At 40.5% G+C, this 20,407-nt stretch overlaps 1 protein-coding gene across 1 annotated transcript in view; it reads right to left on the bottom strand.

Annotated features, from left to right (window-relative positions):
* The window catches only part of LOC126484384 (regulator of G-protein signaling 17), an 882,604-nt gene that overhangs the window by 437,918 nt on the left and 424,279 nt on the right, over nucleotides 1-20,407 (bottom strand). The gene's annotated exons all lie outside the window — the stretch shown is intronic.

Raw genomic sequence — 20,407 nt, 5'->3', positions numbered from 1 at the left:
TCATCTTCAGATTATCTGTGAGAAGTACGTAGTCTGGTACAATATTTCAAACTTTTAAGAAGGTATTTTAACCACTTATAGAATTATAGTTTGCTAAGTGCATCACGTGGTATTGATTTCCATATGACATCGATGTTTCAGTTGCTGCTACATTGTTTTAAAGTTCGTTCTCTTGATACTGCTGAAGCTATACTGTTGGGTTGGAACATAAGTTCTTAGCGTCAGCCCATAAGTTTAATAAACACGACACATGCACGTAACAGAGACTTTATTAACAATAATATATTCTCCTTCACTATTTGCAACAGTCTTCTAACGCTGGGGTAACTTCTCGATTTCACAACTATAGAAACCACGTGGTTTTGAGCGAAGGACTTGTCGAGCCATGTTCGGAGCCCATTTTCACTCGGAAAGGAAGTTCGTTGTGGTTGTTCGATAGAGAGCAGTGAAAGCGAAAATCGGAGGGCGCAACATCAGGTACGGAATGACCTCCCAGCCCAACTCTTGTAGTGTATTTCGTCCATCAAGCAAAATGCGGGCGGACGTTATTGTGGAGTAGCATTACTTTCATGCAGTCTTCCTGGTCGTTGTTGTTCGACTGCGACTGCAAGACGTCTCAGTTGTTGACACGAAATGTGAGCAGTGATGGTTACACCTCGTGGAAACAGTTAGTAGTAGACCACACAGTCGTTGATCCACCAGATGCATAGCATTATCTGTTGTGGATCCGTGCAGGTCTTTATTCGGGAAGTTGCTGCTTTGTTTGAGCTCACGCATTCCTCTTTTCCTTATGTTAGAATAAGGACAACATTTCTTGTCACCAATAACGATACAGAACAGGAATGGCCTGTGTTGTTCACTAGCCAACTGATGGCGAGCAGGCAGACATGCACATATGACCACCCGCTGATTTGTGTGATTTTGACTTAGAGCATGTGGTAGCCATACATCCGATTTTTGAACCTTCCCCATTGCATGCAAAAGTAGCACGGTGTTGGAGTGATCACACTTCATCACATCTGCCATTTCTCCAGTACACTGAGGTACATCATCGTGGATTACTGCGTTTAAGCGATCTTCATCACACCCCTAAGGTCTTCCTGAACGTGGAGAGTCACTAATGTCAAAACAATCCTCCTTAAAACGAGAAAACCGTTTTCTTGTTGTGATCTGCACACGGCATTAGCCCAAGTATGTCACAAATGTTTCCGGCTGCCTCCGCTCCTGTCAGCCCTCTACTGAACTTAAACAGAAGAATATTTCGGAAATGTTGCGATTTCGCCACTTGCAACTCCATTTCCTAGCGTTCACAGCTGCACTTACTGTCTCCAAATGACAAAATAACAATATGTAAACTAAAGTAGCAACAGTGAACTAAAAATAAAAAATGACAATCAATAAATAAACCCATAGCAACCGGAATACAAACATGCAAAACAAAATCCCTCCGAGTTCATGAGATTGGTTTGTCGTGGCCCGCCACGAATTCCTCTCCTGTGCTAACCTCTTCATCTCAGACTAGCACTTGCAATATACATCCTCAATTGATTGTTGAATATATTCCAATCTCTGCCCTCCTATACGGTTTCTGCCCTCTACACCTCCCTCTAGTACCGTGGAAGTCATTCCCTGATGTCTTAACAGATGTCGTAGCATCCTGTCCCTTCTCCTTGTTAGTGTTTTCCAATATTCCTTTTCTCTCAGATTCTGCGCAAAACCTCCTCATTCCTTACCTAATCAGTCCACTTAATTTTCAAAATTCGTCTGTAACACTATATCGCGAATACTTCGATTCCCGTCTGTTCCGGTTTTCTGGCAGTCTATGTTTCACTGCCACACGATACTGCCCTCCAAACGTACGTTCTTAGAAATGTATTTCTCAGGTTAAGGCCTATGTTTGATACTAGCAAATTTCTTTTGGCCAGGAATGGCCTTTTTGCAAGTACTAGTCTGCTTTTGATGTCCTCCTTGCTCCGTCCATCATTGTCATTTTGGTACCTAGGTTGCAGAATTCCTTAACTTCATTGACTTCGTGACCATCAATCCTGATGTTAAGTTTGTCGCTGTTCTCGTTTCTGCTACTTCTGATTACTTTCCCCTTTCTTTCATTTACTGTCAGTCATAATCTGTACTCATTAGACTCTTCGTTCCACTCAGCAGATCGTGTAATTCTTATCAACATTCACTCAGGACAGCAATGTCATCAGCGAATTGTACCATAGATATCCTTTCACCTTGAATTTTATTTCCACTCCTGAACCTTTCTTTTAGTTCCACCATTGCTTCTTCGATGTACAGATTGAACAGTAGGGGCGAAATACTACACCCTTGTCTTACACCCTTTTTAATACGAGCACTTTGTTCTGGGTCGTCCACTCTTATTATTCCCTCTTGGCTGTTGTACATATTGTATATGACCCCTATTTTTCTTAGAATTTCGAACGTCTTGCACCATTTTACATTGTCGGACGCTTTTCTCAAGTCGACAAATCCTATGAACGTGTCTCGATTTTTCTTTAGCTTTGCTTCCATTATCAACCGTCAGAATTGCCTCTCTGGCGCGTTTATCTTCCCTAAAGCCAAACTGATCATCATCTAACACATCCTCTTAACAGATAAAAAAAATGTTGGAATCTGCGTAACTGTCGAGTTAGGAAAGTTTGTGTCCTTATGACGTTTCATGACAACTATGTTGACAGTTAAGTCAACCATGTTACACGATTACCGGCCGTTTGCTTTCTTTGGCATTCTCTAGGTCATATTTTTGTTCTTGTCAGCTAGTTTATATGGCTCGTATAGTTCGCGTTTATGTGGTTCTACGATCATATGTAATTTAATCCTATTGTTTTTATGGAACTGGTTATGCCAGATTCTGTTGGGGTGTGCGAGGTTTGTGACAACTTACTAGTATTGCTTACGTAAATGCACGCTTTTCAGTGGTTACGTTAATTTCGTGGTAACATGACATCTGATATGTTGCTAGATTTTGTTTTTCTACTCATCTCTTGTTTCGAAGATAGCTCGACTGAAATTTCCTGTGTAATGCATAGGTTTCAGATCGATTTGTTCAGTTAGAATAACTTGAGGGTAATTTTGTGTGCTTTAATATATTTCAGTTTCTTCAAGTATACTCATTAGTGGCCCTCTTTGTGGAGTGCGGAAACTTGACGGCCTGTTCTCTATAGTTCTCTGTATGTGGTTGATTTCAAGTGGTGGAAGATTTTGATGGATTACTGTTGCTTCCTCTAATGTGTACTTGGTATCGAATATAGTATTCCGTCCAATTTGACCCATACAGAATGTATAACACACTTTACACTCAATTTTATATATTCCTGGATTTGAAAACATGGTTGGTTTTGTTTGTCTGGAGTACAGAATTTGACGTAGATGTAGATGTTCTTCTTCTCTTCTTCGAACACTACTACAATTAAGAATTAAGAAGAACTTCAATTAGAGCTATCCATAGAAGAAAGCGATTTCTTGACAGAACACTTTGAAAATGCACAGGGCTACAGAAGATACTGCTTTCCTTACGCTTGTCCGCCCTCTCCTTGAGTACTGCTGTGGAGTGTGGGATACGCATTAGATAGGATCGACGGAGGACGTCGAAATAGATCAAAGAAGGGTAGCTCGTATCGTAGTATCGCGAAGTAGGGGAAAGAGTGCTGAGGTCATGATACTCCCATTGGGATGTCAGTCATTAAAAAACAGGCGATTTTCGTTGTGGGAGGATCTTTTCGTGAAATTTCAGTTACCAACTTTCTCCTAAGAACGCGAAAATGTTTTTTTGGCATCCACCTACCTATGGAGAAATGATCATCACAATAAAATAAGAGAAATCAGAGCTCGTACGGAAAGATTTAAATGTTAATTTTTCCCCGTGCGCTGTTCGAAAGTGAAACAGCAGAGAAATAGGTTGAAGAGTGTTCACTGAACCCTCTGCCAGGTACTTGATTGTGAATTGCTGAATAATCATGTAGTTTGAGACGTAGAAGTAGAAGAGACGTTTTCACAGTTACAAAGGTGATGCTCATAGTTCTTAAGGTATGTACTTTAGAGCCTATGTTTACTAGACTTTTTTTCTTGTTTTGGGCCACGCCAGCTCCTCCCAAAATATGGAAAGCAAAGAGCTTGCAGCAGAACAGGTCAACTGTCCGAGGTATCAGAATGATTTTCGCTTATAACTTGAGACTCGGTCATTTCCGGACCAGGGACCCTTACCTCGAATTGATACGTTTATCCTTTTCCAACATCCCTGAAGGTCTGTAACATCATAACGGGACCATCATACAGATATCGCTATTCTTTATTTATAAGCTGTGATTGTTGACTCATAATTCCCATTGTGGTAAGTGTTGCAGGATCGCATTTGTGGGATACTTCTGGCATATGAACGGAGGAAAGTGATGACGTATCAAATTAACCTTCTTGTGATCCTTACACGCATCTAAAGGCGAAAGATAATGTCTGAAAAGAGTAGATCGAAATCAACATTTCGTACAATTACGAAAACAACGGTGGAGGTAGTTGCCCTACCTAGAAAAGGAAGGAAAACCTTTGAGTTTAGATTCGTTCGTGTTACATGCAAAGCAAAAGACTTACACTTTTCAGTTCAGGGTATGTCACATCAGTAAATTCTTCACACACAGTTGTTTCCGAGTGTTATACTTACAACGATGTTTCTTTAAGGAAATTCATTGCTGTAAGAACCCAAGTCTGTAGCCATTAAACTATTAAGGATCTCAGAACGTTATTTCAGCATTAAAGGACGGGAAGTGAAAGATGGTTAAAAAAGTTCCTTGTTAAGAGAAAATGGTTGTGTGCCGTTCGGAAAAACTCTTTGGGAAGCTCAATGGGTGGAATTGTTTCATTCTGAAAAGACAGCTTTTCAACATAAATTTGCACTCGTAAAAATATTGTATATGCTTCGAACTATGACGATTAAGTAAGTACGGTAGCTGAAAAAAAAACCGAATATGGAAAAATGGAGCAATTAAAAAACGAATAACAGTTCATAATTAACACATAAAAAAGTATTTTAACTGAGGAAATAATTCTTAATGCTCATTTTTAAGGTAACATTTTTTTAAACTCAGTTATCTCCAAACTATCATCTTTCAGTTACGTTATTCTTCAATCGATGTCGTCAATTGTTTTCAGTTAAGATGGTGATATCACGCTTGTGTTTGTACAAATACAATAACATCAAGCGTTTGACGAAACAGATCGGCACTGAGCTGTTAACAGAGAAGCGACAGAGTGATTCAAACGGGGAAATATGTTACTGAGCAGGATTTTCAGTTAATTATGATTACGTCGGCACTCACATATGCTCATACTTCCTCATTATTGCACCTCTTTCCTTACCTATACTGTTTTGATCTCTTTGTCACATCGACTTATTTTTAATACAAACTATTTCAACTTGTGATAGGAATGTAAGATATATATAATTTTTTTTAATTTTTTAGCGACTGTAGTATTTGGTTCTGTGGTCTGGCGATAATGTGTGATAGATAACTTATATATCCGTACATATTTTCCAATTTCCTGTTCACAACATTCAGGCACTCCATGATCAATTTGAGTGACAGAAAAAAAATTGTTGGAAGATTCACTCTGATGTGCACATATAAAGCTAGTCAACAGTAAAAATTTCAAATGTATAGAGTGAGGCTAACTTTGTACAATATAAAATATTGCTTTATTTATTTCTAAGCGTTATGTATCTGTTGTAGTTACGGGACATGCTGTTGTCTTCAAACAAGTCAGAAGCTTTTGCAGAACATGTATTATGTCTTCTACGCAACTGGCATTATTATGAAAGACGAAGGGACTAGCTCACTTCATGAAATTCAACGCCATACGTTCTTGCCGTCGCCAAGGGCGCTGTAGAGTGTAAGCAGGCGACACAGTAGCGATCTCCTCAAAATCTTGTACTCGTGTACGTAATTGCAGTGTTATTAATGATATTTCGTTTAGTTGTTACGAAGAATCACATAAGTACAAAAAACTATTTACTACTCATCTGCCGCATTGTTGTTGTTGTGGTCTTCAGTCCTGAGACTGGTTTGATGCAGCTCTCCATGCTACTCTATCCTGTGCAAGCTTTTTCATCTCCCAGTACCTACTGCAACCTACATCCTTCTGAATCTGCTTAGTGTATTCATCTCTTGGTCTCCCTCTACGATTTTTACCCTCCACACTGCCCTCCAATACTAAATTGGTGATCCCTTGATGCCTCAGAACATGTCCTACCAACCGATCCCTTCTTCTGGTCAAGTTGTGCCACAAACTTCTCTTCTCCCCAATCCTATTCAATACTTCCTCATTAGTTATGTGATCTACCCATCTAATCTTCAGCATTCTTCTGTAGCACCACATTTCGAAAGCTTCTATTCTCTTCTTGTCCAAACTATTTATCGTCCATGTTTCACTTCCATACATGGCTACACTCCATACGAATACTTTCAGAAATGACTTCCTGACACTTAAATCTATACTCGATGTTAACAAATTTCTCTTCTTCAGAAACGCTTTCCTTGCCATTGCCAGCCTACATTTTATATCCTCTCTACTTCGACCATCATCAGTTATTTTGCTCCCCAAATAGCAAAACTCCTTTACTACTTTAAGTGCCTCATTTCCTAATCTAATTCCCTCAGCATCACCCGACTTGATTAGACTACATTCCATTATCCTTGTTTTGCTTTTGTTGATGTTCATCTTATATCCTCCTTTGAAGACACTGTCCATTCCATTCAACTGCTCTTCCAAGTCCTTTGCTGTCTCTGACAGAATTACAATGTCATCGGCGAACCTCAAAGTTTTTATTTCTTCTCCATGAATTTTAATACCTACTCCGAATTTTTCTTTTGTTTCCTTTACTGCTTGCTCAATATACAGATTGAACAACATCGGGGAGAGGCTACAACCCTGTCTTACTCCCTTCCCAACCACTGCCGCATAGCTAAAATAAATGCGAATAGTGCACCGTCTGTAATTGGGTTAGCTGAGGAATTGTATTTGTGATTTTATTACTGTGTTAGCGTTAAACGATATTTTAGACGTACAAAAAAGTCACACGCATAATTTAATGAAAGAAAAATTTACTTTTATTAACGATAAATAACAAAGAAATTTGTATTGGTTTAAGTGCCGAATATTGAATGTGGAGTATGTGCCCTGTGGCGCTCTCGGACGGACCAAGCGATGACTAGCAGTTCGCTGAACGGCCACTAGAGTGCAGGGCAATACGCTTTCTACAGCAGCGCTGTGATCTGCTCAATAACATCCTATTTTGAAGTTGTCTGTCTGCTTGGCATTCAGCAATAAAATCCTGCGATATTAGAGGTATTACGCATCAGTGACAAAGGTGGTTACTGTACTGCCGGTTTTTACCGTGGGCCACCCGTTTGTGAGTCCCTTCCCCACCTTCCCCCACCCCCCTACTCAGTTTCAGATGTTTTGCAAAACCATCCGTTAATGTTGTTATTGATGACTCAGTACCCTTTGAGGAAATACACGCTTTTAGAACGTACTACACGATCAACTTTGCAACTTTGATGTAGAAATGGTATCAATACGTGAATAATAGTGTTGACGGCATTGAATTGTCGGAAGTGTAATACTATTCTGCCACACCTCTACGTAATGCAACAATAGAGAGAATAATTTCTCTGCTAAATTTTCGGTGGACGGATGAGCTCACTGTTGAAAACATGAACCTGCTGTTGATTGAACTGTACAGAACGAAAAATGTAACATGTGTTTAGTACTGTGACAGAATTATTTGTAAAAAATATTTCTTAAAAAGTCCAAGGAAATGGAAAATATGTGAAATAAATCACATTATCAGTATTCTCCCAGTTTTTGAACATTAAAATATTTTAACACTAGTGACGAATCGACAGCGCGAATCCCCTGTTTGCTATTGTCAGGTGCCGGCTGAAGTGGCCGTGCGGTTAAAGGCGCTGGAGCCGCGAGACCGCTACGGTCGCAGGTTCGAATCCTGCCTCGGGCATGGATGTTTGTGATGTCATTAGGTTAGTTAGGTTTAACTAGTTCTAAGTTCTAGGGGACTAATGACCTCAGCAGTTGAGTCCCATAGTGCTCAGAGCCATTTGAACCATTGAACCTATTGTCAGGTAATAGTGCTCAGTTAATGGTTTCCTGGAAAGTAGCCCACAGACGTCGAAGATACCGTACCACATTATCTGTTGAAAATTTTCATTTCAGTGTATCGTTCTCGATAAATCTACCGTTAGTGGACACGGTTCGTTTTTATTTTGTGTGTATTCGTCTGCATTTTATATTGTAAAGTACAGAGGCCAGAGATTTGCAATAGTATTTGTAGATTTCAAAAAAGCATACGACTCGGTAGATAGAGAAACATTACTGAAAGTATTGGAAGAATTTGGGGTCGATACGAAAACAATTCAAATTATCAAACAGACGCTAACAAACAGTAAGGCCAAAGTTAAATTTATGGGTGAAATTTCAAGGAAGTTCGAAATTAAAACAGGTGTTAGACAAGGTGATGGTTTATCCCCAATCCTCTTCAACTGCGTACTGGAAAAGATATTGAGAATATGGAAAGAAGAACTCAAAGGCACCAAGAATGACATCAGAATTGGAACAAAAAAAGAAAAAATAGAAGTGGACTGTTTAGCTTTTGCAGACGATCTGGCAATAATTACAGAAAACGAAGAAATAGCTCAGAACTACCTGGAGAAACTACAAGAAGTTTCGGCCAGAGCTGGACTGCAGATTTCATTTGAAAAAACCGTGTATATGTCTAATCATAGAAATAACAAGAAAAATCTTATTACTAAATACGGCAATATTAAGAGAGTAGAAAAATTTAAGTATTTAGGTGAAATAATTCAAGTGAATGGTTTAGACAAGAGTGCAAACCAGGCGAGAGCAAGGAAAATGGAATTTGCTTTTCAAAAAACCAAAGACATATATAACAAAAAAAACATTTCGATTCAAGCTAAATTAAGACATTATAAAACTGTCATTAGACCAGAATGCCTGTATGCATCGGAGTGCCTAACTCTTAACAAAATAGGGGGAAATAGAAAACATGGAAAAGAAAGAAAGGAAAATTTTGAGAAAAATATTAGGACCGAGAAAGATTGGAGAAGAGTACAAGCTAAAGAGTAATAAGGAAATATACAAAACTATTGAGAAAGTGAGTGAGGCAATGCGTAAACGCAGACTAACGTTTTATGGTCACCTGTCGAGGATGGATGGAAACAGACTAACAAGAAAAGTGTTTGAACATAGTAACAGGAACGAAAAAACCAACAATAAATGGATACAGATGGTGAAAAAGGATTTGGCCTATTTTAATGTCACCCGTGAGTCAATCAGGGACAGGGAAAAGTTTAGACAAATAGTGAACGAAATTAAGTGTTTTCCAGAAGAAACGAAACTAAAGAATAATAACAGGAAATGGTCGGAAGAGCGGAGGAGGAACCACTCGAAAATGATGAGGAAATATTGGGAAGAGAGAAAAAAAGATCAAAAAGCCGGGAAAGTGAATTGTTGAACGTGGTCCAAAGATAGCCGAAATCGAAAGAAGAAGAAGAAAGTACACTGAACGCTCTCTCCCTCTTCCTCTCTCCCTCCCTCCCTCCCTCTCTCTCTCTCTCTCTCTCTCTCTCTCTCTCTCACCCTCTTTCTCTCTCTCTCTCTCTCTCTCTCTCTCTCTCTCTATGACATCTGATTATGCATTTCACGCTATGTAATGTATAAAGACGTGTTTTGTCTGAGTAGGTGCTGACCATAAGTGTAGGAGCTATAACATGAAACACATCGTCATAACTGTGGGAGCTGTAACTTAAGATATTTCGTCATACACATGTAGCTAGATCCACTTCGCTGTGGCGAAGTGGGAATTTCACAAGTGGACTAAACGCAGCCATCGCTTTAATAGGTTTAAGAACTTAACGGATACCCATCGCTGCAATCTATTGTGCGGACCGATTGCCAGAGATTCTTTCTAAGTACTCTAGACAACATCGGTTGAAGTTCATGTAATTACAACACTGAATTTCCATGGTCATATTGATTCAAAGAAGCAGCTGATTAACAGAAAGAACGCGCAGCGCCACCTACAGCTGTACAAATATCGTAATAACCGATCTGTGTAACAGTGATAGAATCGCCATAGTAATTATCCTCTGCGGAATAAAATATTGTATCGTGGAGCGATGACAATGAGTTATCTTTGCTGAACTGCCTGGTTAGCGCTTCAATCTTTACTATATAGAATGTATGGTTACGTGAGAGATTAGTTCACCCAAAAATCCCTCAAAAATTGTTCACTATGCCTTAAAAGGAATGGAAACAGCTCCGCATTCAATGCACTGAAAGCATCGAGGAAAGTATTACCCAACACATAAAGCATGAAATTGTAGCAAACAGACGTCATACATATTATTAGTTAAACCCTACCTACATTTTTTCTAGAGGAAAAGAAGTTTCTCTCATAGAATGGGCAAGGTTTCAGGAGGAACCTCTCGTATGAAACACTGTTTCTTTATTCACACGATATCTTGCACAAATTCGATGCAAGCTGAGCAGATGAATGCTGTCTTCTTAGATTTCCTAAAGGCGTACTTCTCCATACTAGGTCGCGGAATATTATCACATGCATAAAAAAGATCGATTAATTTTTAGTAGTAGAACCTAGTGTTGAGGACTGAAATATGTTTTTGGGTTAATGTTATCTCTGATTCGTATTAGTATTCCTTGACATACAATGTGTTTAGTTTTACTCTTTGGAACTAAAGTTGTTGTTACTGAAGGAAACGGCTTGTATTGTGTATTATTATATGTCATATCTAACATTTTTGTGCCGCAACTAGGCATTCCAGAGTTTCGAAGGAAGCACTTGTTCGCGGTAGACGATCAGTCACGGCTTCTGCCCTCAGCGCTGCTGGAATGAGAAATAACAGGAGAAACATCCCGGACATGGTAAGTAAGCTTACTCAGCTGTGCCATTACACATGTAGATCGTCGCTTATCGCTACATTTCCGTACTGAGTACGCGTAAGATTTGTTGCGACCACCTACTGCAGCTGTCTCTAAGATTCGTTGCGTTTCTGTTGCTCTATAACCCTATAGACGCACGTGTTTACAATGATCCCTGCACCATTGAACTTCTTAGGCGTACTCCGTCATCTGTGTCAGTAGGCTTTGGTAACAGCCATAGAGTGGGAATATCTGTAGAATGAACATTGCGTACTGCGTTGTCCCGACATCCACCATTACAGTTTCATGACTGTTGTTTACAGTTTTGCGCTAAGACAAACTTTAACTATACACTTCTGTACACTGTTTTCACACATTTAGTGAATAATAAGAGCAGTGGTGCTGTGTTGTTGCTGCTAAATACACTCCTGGAAATGGAAAAAAGAACACATTGACACCGGTGTGTCAGACCCACCATACTTGCTCCGGACACTGCGAGAGGGCTGTACAAGCAATGATCACACGCACGGCACAGCGGACACACCAGGAACCGCGGTGCTGGCCGTCGAATGGCGCTAGCTGCGCAGCATTTGTGCACCGCCGCCGTCAGTGTCAGCCAGTTTGCCGTGGCATACGGAGCTCCATCGCAGTCTTTAACACTGGTAGCATGCCGCGACAGCGTGGACGTGAACCGTATGTGCAGTTGACGGACTTTGAGCGAGGGCGTATAGTGGGCATGCGGGAGGCCGGGTGGACGTACCGCCGAATTGCTCAACACTTGGGGCGTGAGGTCTCCACAGTACATCGATGTTGTCGCCAGTGGTCGGCGGAAGGTGCACGTGCCCGTCGACCTGGGACCGGACCGCAGCGACGCACGGATGCACGCCAAGACCGTAGGATCCTACGCAGTGCCGTAGGGGACCGCACCGCCACTTCCCAGCAAAGTAGGGACACTGTTGCTCCTGGGGTATCGGCGAGGACCATTCGCAACCGTCTCCATGAAGCTGGGCTACGGTCCCGCACACCGTTAGGCCGTCTTCCGCTCACGCCCCAACATCGTGCAGCCCGCCTCCAGTGGTGTCGCGACAGGCGTGAATGGAGGGACGAATGGAGACGTGTCGTCTTCAGCGATGAGAGTCGCTTCTGCCTTGGTGCCAATGATGGTCGTATGCGTGTTTGGCGCCGTGCAGGTGAGCGCCACAATCAGGACTGCATACGACCGAGGCACACAGGGCCAACACCCGGCATCATGGTGTGGGGAGCGATCTCCTACACTGGCCGTACACCACTGGTGATCGTCGAGGGGACACTGAATAGTGCACGGTACATCCAAACCGTCGTCGAACCCATCCTTCTACCATTCCTAGACCGGCAAGGGAACTTGCTGTTCCAACAGGACAATGCACGTCCGCATGTATCCCGTGCCACCCAACGTGCTCTAGAAGGTGTAAGTCAACTACCCTGGCCAGCAAGATCTCCGGATCTGTCCCCCATTGAGCATGTTTGGGACTGGATGAAGCGTCGTCTCACGCGGTCTGCACGTCCAGCACGAACGCTGGTCCAACTGAGGCGCCAGGTAGAAATGGCATGGCAAGCCGTTCCACAGGACTACATCCAGCATCTCTACGATCGTCTCCATGGGAGAATAGCAGCCTGCATTGCTGCGAAAGGTGGATATAGACTGTACTAGTGCCGACATTGTGCATGCTCTGTTGCCTGTGTCTATGTGCCTGTGGTTCTGTCAGTGTGATCATGTGATGTATCTGACCCCAGGAATGTGTCAATAAAGTTTCCCCTTCCTGGGACAATGAATTCACGGTGTTCTTATTTCAATTTCCAGGAGTGTATGTAAATCAGTATTTGTCAAAGGAGGGAATGTTTGTTTAATAGGTACGCACAGCAAAGGACTAATTATGTTTTCCACACTAATTAGAGACGCTTTACACGTTGTTTAACACCGAGATACAGTCTAATGTAGGCATAAAATCTTAGAGCAAAATTTATGTGACTGTATGGCCACATATTTATGAGACAATTGGCATATAAACCCAGTAATGTGGAAGTGTGCTGATAGTCAGTCCTTTCACCGTATATACATTTCAAGCTATGTTCATCTGCAGATAAGGTTTATATATAAGGTTTTATATATAACAGTCTGAATCGTTTTTCCATTTTAGACATATTTTCAAATCAATGCGCTCGTTTTAAAATAGTTATAGTTGGGACCTACCCATCTACCCATCTAATCTTCAGCATTTTTCTTTAGATGGGTAGATCACATAACTAATGAGGAAGTATTGAATAGGATTGGGGAGAAGAGAAGTTTGTGGCACAACTTGACCAGAAGAAGGGATCGGTTGGTAGGACATGTTCTGAGGCATCAAGGGATCACCAATTTAGTATTGGAGGGCAGCGTGGAGGGTAAAAATCGTAGAGGGAGACCAAGAGATCAATACACTAAGCAGATTCAGAAGGATGTAGGTTGCAGTAGGTACTGGGAGATGAAAGGGCTTGCACAGGATAGAGTAGCATGGAGAGCTGCATCAAACCAGTCTCAGGACTGAAGACCACAACAACAACAACAGTTGGGACCTATACTACTACTACTACTACTGCTACGACAAAAATGGAACAATTTCGTCCCTAAAAATATCTCAGAGTGTATAAATCGCAAATTTGCTTCATTTCAGAGTTTCAAGTCAATAGTCACTTTGAGGTACTAACTAGGAAGTCATTTCTCGATGCCATCATGGCGTAATTTATTAAAACAGAGGCAGAATAATACGGTAAAATGAGGCCCATAACTTTTCCTTTTCTTATAAAATAGAAAATTCAGCAAACCAGATGACTTAAGACAAGTTTATTCCAGAAACCCAAAACACATTATCAACATCTTAGTTGCAACAGCGTCCGCAGCTGTGATAAAATCCTTGGAGTTTATGTTTGCCGCACTGGCCGTTATTGGTACAATTAAATCACAGTTTTATTTTATCCTGTTCACTACTTCGTACTTTCTCTGTGTCTCACTTTTCTGTCGCACGTATCAGATATAAAGTAATTAAAATATAAAGAATAAAGTAAACAGTGGCACTTCAGTCAACAGAATAAGAAAGGAACTTACAAGGTATACGCTGTTAAATACACATACTTGTATTACAGCCAGTGCACTTGCCTATATCACAATTTTACAAGCAGGGCGTGACTGGTGTGACGTAAAATAAACACGAATTAAGTTAAGTTAAAAATTGTAACTATACAGTGAGGGAGGATATCATGTAATAAGATATTTAACAATAGAATATTTAAGCGCGGGATTAACCGAGCGGTCTGGGCGCTGCAGTCATGGACTGTGCGGCTGGTCCCGGCGGAGGTTTGAGTCCTCCCTCGGGCATGGGTGTGTGTGTTTGTCCTTAGGATAATTTAGGTTAAGTAGTGTGTAAGCTTAGGGACTGATGACCTTAGCAGTTAAGTCCCATAAGATTTCACACCCATTTGAACATTTGAATATTTAACTTCATTTTTGGATTTAAGAGTAATATGCATAACCCTAGGTGTTACAAACAATAATTACACTGCATAGCCACAAGTGTAAGGGAGTACTGAACTATGCTAATGACACCTTGTGGCTGGTTGGTCAGAGATAAACCTGAGCGGATAGATGTACTCTATGTAGCTATAATGCTTTTAACCATAAATCTGACACAGTACAATATGTGAGTGCCAGGAAGGAAAATAAGGATTATAGTTTCTTTATTACGTGTGCCAGTTTCAGAGACAGGCCCTATGTACATTTTACTTCACATATAAAAAATTTATACTAGCAGTCAGAAAATTTTCGTGACAGTTGTTTAAAAAGTATGCAATTATGAGATCTAACAAGTAAAACAAGGAAGCAATAAGGGGTATCCAGATAAAATATTCAATAATAATATATTGTTATTCTCTGAAAGTTCTTTTGGTATTTTGTTGACTAAACAATCATTGGTGGCCTTATGCATTGTATATTAATTATGTTCCTCCCCACGAACCAAGGATCTTGCTGTTGCCAGGGAGGCTTCGTGCACCAGCTATACAGATAGCCATACCGTAGGTTCAACCAAGGTCTTGGGTTCAATTTCACCGGAGTGGTATCTGTTAAGAGGACAGACAAACCTATGGTTCCTGAAGAGGAGCAGCAGCCTTTCAATACTCGCAGGGACAACAGTCTGCATGATTGACTGACCTGGCCTTGCAACATTGACCAAAACGGCTGAAATCGAAGGAAAACTAAATCTGTAGCTTTTCCCGAGGGCATGCAAAAATGATGATGGCATCCTCTTGAGTAAAGTATTCCGGAGGTAAAATAGTCCCCCATTCGGATCCCCGGGCAGGAACTACTCAGGAGGATGTTGTCATCAGGCAAAACAAAACTGGCGTTCTACGTATCGGAGCGTGGAATGTTAGATCCCTCAATCGGGCATGTAGCTCAGAAAATTTAAAAAGGGAAATAGATAGGTTGAAGTTAGAGATAGTGGGAACTAGTGAAGTTCGCTGGGAGCAGGAACAGGATTTCTGGTCAGGTGCATTCTGGTTTATAAATACAAAATCAAATAGGGCTAATGGAGGAGTAGGTTTAATGTTGAGCAAGAAAATAGAATGCGAGTAAGCTGTTACAAACAGCATTGTGAATGCATTATCGTAGCCAAGATATACACAAAGCCCACACCCATTACAGTAGTACAAATTTATATTCCAACTAGTTCTGCAGATGATGAAGAGACTGAAGAAATGTATGATGAGATATAACAAATTATTCAGACATATAAGATTTTAATTGTGATGAGGAGCGGGAATCAGATACTAGGAAAACTAAAACAAGCAAAAATTTTAGATAAATATAGACGGGGGGAAAAGAATAAAAGAAAAAGTAGCCTGGTGGAATTTTGAACCGGAGCATAATTTAATCATCACTACCACGTGGTTTAAGGATCATAAAAGATGGCTGTATATTTGAAAGAGACCTGGAGTCACTGGAAGTTTTTAAATTGATTATATATTGGTAAGGCAGAGATTTCGGAACCAGATTTTAAATTGTAAGATATTTCCAGGAGCAGACGTTATTGGTTATGAACTGTGGATTAAAACTAAAGAAACTGCAAAAAGGTAGGAAATGGGACCTGGATAAGTTGAAAGAATCATAGTTTCAGAGAGAGAATTGGGCAACAACTTACTAGAACAGGGATAAGGAATACCGTAGATGGCGAATGGATACCTTTAAGAGATGAAATAGTGAAGGCAGCTGAGGATCAAATATATAAAAAAGGCCTAGTAGAAATCCTTGGATAACACAGGAGATATTGAATTTAATTGATGAAAGGGTAATGCAGCAAATGAAGCTTTCGAAAGGGAGTACAAACTTCTAACAAATGAGATTGATAGGAAGTGCAAAATGTCTGAGCAGGAATGGGTAGAGGACAAATGTAAGGTTATAGAAGTATATATCACGAGTAGAAACATAAATATTGCCTACACGAAAATTAAAGAGGCCTTCGTAGAAAAGAGAAACAGCTGTTTGAATATCAAGAGCTCAGATGGAAAGTCAGTCCTAAGCAAAGAAAGAAAGGTGAAACGTGGAAGGAATATATATAGGTTCTGAACAAGTAAGGCAAACTTGTAGACAGTATTTCAGAAATGGATGAGGACGTAAATGAAGAAGAGATGGGTGACATGATACTGAGAGAAGAATTTAACAGATCACTGAAAGACATGAGGCGAAACAAGGCCCCAGGAGAAGACGACTTTCCGTTAGATCTACAGATACTCCTTGGAGAGCCAGCCATGATAAATATCTTCCATCTGGTGTGCAAGATATACGAGACAGGCGAAATACCTCAGGTTTCAAGAAGAATGTAATAATTCTAATTCCAAAAAAAGTAGATGCTGACACGTGTGAATAATATCGAACTACCAGTTTCGTAAGTCATTGTTGCAAAATACTAACACGAATTCTTTACGGAACAATGGAAAAACTGGTAGAAGCCGACCTCGGGGAAGATCAGTTTCGATTCCGATGAAATGTGGGCAGACGGGAGGCAGTAGTGATCCCCCGACTTGTCTTAGAAGAAGATATGTTAAGGAAAGACAAACCTACGTTTTTGGATCTGTATACTAAGAGAGGGCTTTTGATAAAGTTGACTGGATACTCCTTCTGAAACTCTAAAGATAGCAGGGGTAAAATACAGGGAACGAAATGCTATTTACAATTTGTACAGAAACCAGGCGGCAATTATAAGAGTCGAGGGACACGAAAGGGAAGCAGCAATTGAGAAGGGAGTGAGACACAGTTGTAGGTTATCCCCAATGTTATTCACTCTCCACACTGAGCAAGCAGTAAAAGACAGCAAAGAAAAATTTGGAGAAAAAATTAAAGTTGAGACAGAGGAGATAAAGGTTTTGAGGTCTGACGATGACACTGAAATTCTGCGAGAGACAGCAAATGACTTGGAAGGGCAACTGAACGGAATTGACAGCATCTTGAAAAGAGGATATAAGATGAACATCAACAAAAGCAAGACAGGAATAATTGAATGTAGTCGAATTAATTCAGGTCAGGAAATTAGAGCAGGAAAAGAGACTCTAAAAATAGTAGATGAGCTTTGCTATTTGGGCAGCAAAATAACTAATAATGGCCGAAGTAGAGAGAGTATAAAATGTAGACTGGCAGTGGCAAGTAATGTGTTTCTGAAGAAGAAAAATTTGGTAACATCGAATATACATTTAAGTGTTACGAAGACTTTTTCAAGGCATTTGTTTGCAGTGTAGCCATGTATGGAAGTGAAATGTGGGCGATAAACAATTTAGACAAGAAGAGAGTAGAATGTTTCGAAATGTGGTGCTGCAGAAGAATGCTGAAGATTATACGGGTAGGTCAAGTAACTAATGAGGAGGTACTGAATAGAATTAATGAAAAAAAGAATTAGTCGCACAACCTGACTAGAAGAAGGGATCGGTTGACAAGACACATTCTGAGACATAAAAGGTTCATTAATTTAGTACTGGAGAGAAGTATGGGGTGTAAAAATCGTAGAGGGAGACCAATACAATAAGCAGATTCAGAAGGATGTAGGTTGCAGTAATTATTCAGAGATGAAGAGTCTTGCACAGGTAGAATAGCACGGAGAGCTGCATCAAACCAGCCTTCGGACTGAAAACTACAACAACAACAGTAACAACAACATTAATTCTTTTCAATCTGATATTTTCTGCATACACATGAAAATTGCTACATAGCCGAAACTAAGTAGTACTGAACAAGATGAAATAAACGGCCGGTTTAATACCAACAGTAACACCCAGTGCGACAAATTGCTATTATTCAGAATATCATTGAGAGAAACGTTTGTGCAGCATTCACAGTACTAATGAACTGAACCAGCCTGAATTAGCAAGGAACTGACATTAGAATTCTACAGAGCTCTTATGGACGAACCTTGCAGGACACCATAGCCAAGTGGATAGAACTTAATGTATGTATGCGACAAAAATTGTACTCGGCGCATACGCGCATTTGATTGATGGAGCATACATTCTCTAAGTCGGTAATTGGGATTTGGGAAAAACTAAAAAATGGTTCACTTCATACCTGGACAGTAGGGAGCAGAAGGTTATCCTCTAGTCTCAACAAATAGAGAAGGGGTTTAAACCTGATTGGTGCCATTTGAAGTGGGGGTGGGGGAGGCTGGGAGTTGCCACGGGTTTCTGCTCTGGGTCTATTCCTTTTCTTGATATATATTCCTTTTGCAGATGACACAAGTGTTGCTGTGAAAGACATGGGACGTAATATAAATGATGTAGTTGCTAGGGCATTTAATAATATCAGATTGTGGCTGTCAGAGAATAGATTAGTGCTTAATTGTAACAAAACACAATGCGTACAGTTTATGACAAGGAATTCTTCTAAAAGCGAAATTTTATTGTCCAAGGGTAGTCAAACAGTCAGTGAAGTTGACCATTTTAAAATCTTAGGACTAAGGTTAGACGAAAGGCTTTCTTGGAAGTATTACGTTTAAGAACGAGAACATGAGGTCGCAATCAGCAAAGGGTTGACTTCGTTTTATTCGGTGAATTCTATCTAAGTGTACGTTACCTATAACGGAGACCATGTATACAAGATTAGTACGACCTATTCTTGAAATTGCTCGAGTGTTTGAAATACCCACCAGATCGGATTAAAGCGAGACACGAGAAATTCAGGGTTGTTGAGAAGCGTTAGAAAGTCGTTTTTTCCTCGCTCCATTCGTGAGTGTAACAGGAAAGCGAATGGCTAGTAGTCATACTAGGTACCATCTGTCAAGCATCGTGTGGCACCTTCCGAAATGAGTGTGGAGATGTACGAAGGGCGTTTGAAAACTCCGTGCAAAGTCCGAGAGATGGCACCACCGGCGCGTATCGATGTCTTGTTTAGTTAGTAGCATCTTTGGAAAGAACGCACACCAAATTTCAGCCATATTGGTCTATTTCTTTGTGTTTTGGACTCGTGTGAATCAAGGAAGTTGAGTGATTGTCAAAAAATTGACCAAAAATAATTTCGTGTGGTGATTAAACATTACTTTATGACAGGCAAAACGCCTCAGGAGACTAAAGAGAAGCTTGATAAACATTATGGTGACTCTGCACCTTCGATTAGAACACTTTATAAGTGGTTTCAAAATTTTCGGAGTGGCCATTTGGGCACAAGTGATGCTGAACTTTCTGGACGCCCTGTGGAGGTTAAGACTCCAGAAATTATTGATAAAATCCATGACATGGTGATGGATGACAGATAAGTTAAGGTGCGTGAGATTGCTAGTGCTGTGGGCACCTCGAATGAACGGGTACATAATATTTTGCATAAACATTTGGACATGAGAAAGCTATCCGCAAGATGGGTTCCGCGATTGCTGACGCTTGACCAAAAACGGAATCGTGTGAAGTGTTGCAAAGATGGTTTGCAGCTGTTCAGGAAGAATCCGCAGGACTTTTAAGTGTCGTTTCGTCACTGTGGATGAAACATGGATACATTACTATGCTACTGAGACCAAACAACAATCTAAACAATGGGTTACCAAGGGAGAATCTGCACCAAAAAGGCGAATGTCTTTTGGGATTCGCAAGGGATAATCCTCATCGACTATCTGGAAAAGGGTAAAACTATTGCAGCTACATATTATTCATCGTTATTTAACCGTTTGAAAACCGAACTGCAAGAAAAACGCTGGCGATTGGACCGCAAAAAAGTCCTTTTCCATCACGACAATGCACCAGCATAGACCTCAGTAGTTGTGGTCGCAAAATTAATAGAAATAGGATTCCAACTCGTTTCACATCCCCCCTATTCTGCAGACTTGGCTCCTTCTAACTACTATTTGCTCCCCAATTTGAAAAAAATGGCTGGCGGGACAAA

The sequence above is a fragment of the Schistocerca serialis genome, chromosome 6 (assembly GCF_023864345.2).
Source record: "Schistocerca serialis cubense isolate TAMUIC-IGC-003099 chromosome 6, iqSchSeri2.2, whole genome shotgun sequence".
In the NCBI taxonomy this organism is placed as follows: domain Eukaryota; kingdom Metazoa; phylum Arthropoda; class Insecta; order Orthoptera; family Acrididae; genus Schistocerca; species Schistocerca serialis.
Note: the sequence above shows the minus strand (reverse complement) of the source record. Positions and strands in the feature narration are given on the sequence as shown.